Consider the following 4,606-nt stretch of genomic DNA (forward strand, 5'->3'; position numbering starts at 1 on the left):
AGTAAACAGTTCACTGATTCAAATGATCTGTTCAGAGTCTCCAGTAAACAACTCACTCATTCAAATGATCCATTCAGAGTGAGTCTCCTGTAAATGATTCACTGATTCAAATGATCTGTGCACAGTGAGTCTCCATTGAACAACTCACTGATTCAAAAGAGCCATTTAGAGTGAGTCTCCTGTAAATGATTTATTGATTCAAATGATCTGTTCAGAGTGAGTCGGCGGTAAATGATTCACGAATTTAAATGATCTATTCAGAGTGAGTCTGCGGTAAATGATTTACTGATTCAAATTATCTGTTCAGAATGAGTCTGCAGTAAATGATTCACTGATTCAAATGATCCGTTCACAGTGAGTCTCCAGTAAATGATTCACTGATTCATATGATCTGTTCAGAGCAAGTCTCCAGTAAACGATTCACTTATTCAAGTAATCCGTTCAAAGTGAGTCGCCTGTAAATAATTCACTGATTCAAAATCTGTTTGGAGTGAGTCTCCAGTAAACAACTCACTAAGTGATTCTGCAGTAAATGATTCATTGATACAAATAGTCCGTTTAGAGTTATTCTGCAGTAAATGATTCATTGATTCAAATAATCAGTTTAGAGTGAGTCTCCTGTAAATCATTCACTGATTCAAATGATCAGTTCAATTGAGTCTCTAGTAAACAATTCACTGATTCAAGAAATCTGTTCACAGAGTGAGCCTCGAGTAAATAACTCACTGATTCAAATGATCCGTTTAGATTGAGTCTTCAGCAAACAGTCCAATAATTCAATTAACAAAGCAGCAGTAGCAGTCAACTTAACAATTTTTTTTTGTTTACCTATTACTATTTTGAGTATCTTATAGTGAATGATGCAAACCCTAATGTGCATATGAAATGCTATTTGTTTTGAAAAATCAATAAATCAGATCAGAGGCATAATTCACCCTAACATTTAACTTCTCTGCTCATTTGCTTGTGACATTTAAGCACTCAGTTCTAAACTAAAATGCTATTTTCTTGTAAAATGTTAGTGTACATGCTTTTTTTACTGCAGTTATATAAAAGTCTTCTGTAAATGATTATAAGATCATTAAAGAAGTGATGCACCTGAGTCTCCAGTGTGTGTTACTGTGCATGCTCAGTCTGATCTCACTCGCTGTGTTTGATCGCCACCTGCTGGTGGATGCAGAACTCTGATCATCTTCAGAAATCCATCCTGGAAATCACATTATAATTGAAGAATAAAAAGAGTATGGAAGCCCGTTTCTGCCATGAAATAAAAAATAAATTATTTCCAAGTCATAATAATGATTTACTTTTCATGTAATAATGACTTAACATCTCTCAAAGCTTCTTATAAAAATGAGATGTTTTCTGGTAATGACCAGATCTTCAAATTATTATTCAGGACTGTTGATGCTGTAAGATGGCATTATTTTTTTAAAAATCAAAATTGTGAATTGCAAAAAATATGAATATTAATGATTTAACATTAATTATGCACAGATTACACACAGATATATAAGCAGATATATCTGTGTATATTATACACAGATTTAAAAATTAAATTAATACAAATTATCCATTAAAATTAAAGTTCAACACCCCACAGAAAACTGATGAGTGAGAATACGCATTTACAAAAGATAAAACTATAAGAATATTAATAATATTCAAGGTCAAATTCCACAAGTAAAATATTTCAAATTTGCATAAGAGAAATGCACTTATCCAGAATATATATATATATATATATATATATATATATATATATATATATATATATATATATATATATATATATATATATATATATATATATATCAGAATTAGTCAGAATTATTCGCCTCCCTTTGATTTTTTTTTCTTTTTTTATAATATTTCCAAATGATGTTTAACAGAGCAGGGAAATGTTCATAGTATGTCTGATAATATTTTTTCTTCTGGAGAAAGTCTTATTTGTTTTATTTTGGGTAGAATAAAAGCAGCTTTAATTTTCAATATTATTAGCCCCTTTAAGCAAAATTTTTTTCTTGATAATCTACAGAACAACCTAATTACCCTAGTGAAGCCTTTAAATGTCACTTTAAGCTGTATAGAAGTGTCTTGAAGAATATGCAGTCTAATATTATTTACTGTCATCATGTTAAAGATAAAATAAATCAGTTATTAGAGATGAGTTATTAAAACTATTATGATTAGAAATGTTGAAGAAATCTGCTCTCCGTTAAACAGAAAGAGGGAAAAGAATAAACAGGAAGCGAATAATTCAGACTTCAACTGTAAATATATATATATATATATATATATATATATATATATATATATATATATATATATATATATATATATATACATACCCTTTATTAATCTGGGGTCACCACAGCGGAATAAACCGCCAACTTACCCAACATATGCTCTAAGTAGCGGATGTTCTTCCAGCTGCAACCCAACACTGGGAAAATCCATACACACTCATTCACACACTATGGACATCTTAGCTTATCAGTTCCCCTATACCACATGTCTTTTGAACTTGTGAGGGAAACCGGAGCACCCAGAGGAAACCCACGCCAACATCCATGCAAACTCCACACAGAAATGCCAGCGACCTTCTTGCTGCGAGGCGCCACCGTGCTGCCCTTCTTTCTTTCTTACACTTGCTTTCATTTCCAATTTAAGATATTCATTTTGATTTCAGGTTACAAATATGATTAGGACGCTCGTAATATGATGTTCATAATCTCAGATGTGATCATATTATAATATATAAATTAAATTATAAGCTTCAAACACATTTTGAAATGCACAAAAAGCACACCAGGCTAATAATGAATCACATTAAGTTCAGCAGAAGTTTGCATGACGAAATGTCGTGCAATTAAAAGCACAGATTCTCTTATTCTCTGCCTGTCGAGATCAAATGGAGAAAACATTGACAGATCAGAGGTGGAAAACACAGCACCTCAGCATTAAATCATTACCAATAACCTCAAAATCAACACCTGATGAATATTTAACACTAGACGGCGGTCAGGAATAATGCAAAATGACACTGAAATAAAACTCACGCAGACACACGACTGGAAAAGGCAGATTTGGTTTATATATAGAGCTTACAGACGGCAGAGAAACAGCTGCCATACAGCCAAATAAATACAGACGTGGAGATTAAAGGAATCTCGTGAAGCTCGAGACTCAATCTACATCTCTCCTTCAGGTTAATTCAGCTTAGTTCACTAGTAAAGCAGCAGCAGCTCTTATCAAACTGGACTAAAGGTTAAATATGTGGTTCACTATAAAGTATTTACAGTGTCTTAGCAGATTATCAAGTGAATCAGTTCATCGGTTGACTCTTTGTAAATGCAGAGTCTAGAAATCTCAAAAATAAGACAAACTTTAAAATATATTCGCTTTTGTTGTTCTAAATGATTTAGTTTCTGGACGGTAAATGATTTGGTTCGCTTGAAGGAGTTTTAATGATTCAGTTCGTTGAAAGAGTGTAAATGGTTCAGTTGGCTAAAACAACTGTAAATGATTTGATTCGCAGACGGACAGTATATGATTCAGTTCGCTAGAAGGAGCGTAAAGGATTCGGTTTCACTAGGAGGACTGTAAATGATTCATTGCGCAGATGGACAGTATACGATTCGGTTTGCCAGAAGGACTGTAAATGATTCAGTTCACTAGAAGGAGCATAAAGGATTTGATTTGCTAGAAGAACCCTAAATTTTTAGATTTGTAGACGAACATTGCATGATTCAGTTCGCTAGAAAGAGTACTGTAAATGATTCAGTTCATAGAGAGAGTGAAAATGGTTCAGTTGGCTAACTGTAAATGATTAGATTTGCAGACGGACAGAATATGATTCAGTTCACTAAAAGGACGGTAAATGATTCAGTTTCATTAAGAGGACTGTAAATGATTCAATGCGAAGGTGGACAGTATATGATTTGGTTTGCTAAAGAACTGTAAACTATTTGATTCACAGATGGACAGTATATGATTCAGTTCACAAGGAGGACAGTAAATTATTTAATTTGCAGATGGACAGTAAATGATTCAGTTCGCGTAAATAAAGTTAAATAATTTGATTCGCAGACAAATATTATATGATTCAGTTTGCTAGAAGGACACTAGATTATTTGATTCCCGAATGGAAGCTAAATTATTTGATTTGCAGACAGACATTACATGGTTTAATTCGCTTGCAGGGCTCTAAAGAATTCAGTTTCACTAGGATGACTGTAAATGATTCGATTCGCAGATGGACAGTATATGATTCGGTTTGCCAGAAGGATGGTAAAAGATTCAGTTCGCTAGAAGGACTGTGAATGAGTTCTTTGGGATTCTAATATGAGTTAATAATATTATTTCTGACTCCGATGAGTACATTAAAATTAAACAGGAGAAGGAAAAAGACAATAAATCTAAAGTTCTAAAAAATCTAAAGTAAATAAATCTAAAAGCAAAAGCACAAGTGATTTGTTAAAGCACCAAGATTTACAAAGAGACTACCAACGGCCACACCGATGCTAACTTTCCTAAAGCACAAGACTGGGCTATTTGATGAATAAAATCCAATTTGGATCATTCTTACATTAAATTATTGCAC

General features: G+C 33.0%; 1 protein-coding gene across 31 annotated transcripts in view; it reads right to left on the reverse strand.

Moving 5' to 3' along the window:
• Window positions 1–3,075: 3,075 nt before the first annotated feature.
• Window positions 3,076–4,606, reverse strand: part of LOC101884241 (CLIP-associating protein 1-B) — an 81,863-nt gene continuing 80,332 nt past the window's right edge. For all 31 annotated transcript variants that reach the window (XM_073917147.1, XM_073917143.1, XM_073917160.1 and 28 more), the window contains one exon: window positions 3,076–4,606. This exon is cut by the window's right edge and continues 2,141 nt beyond it. The gene's annotated coding sequence lies outside the window, so the exon portion shown is untranslated.

This window comes from Danio rerio, chromosome 11 (genome assembly GCF_049306965.1).
Source record: "Danio rerio strain Tuebingen ecotype United States chromosome 11, GRCz12tu, whole genome shotgun sequence".
NCBI lineage: Eukaryota > Metazoa > Chordata > Actinopteri > Cypriniformes > Danionidae > Danio > Danio rerio.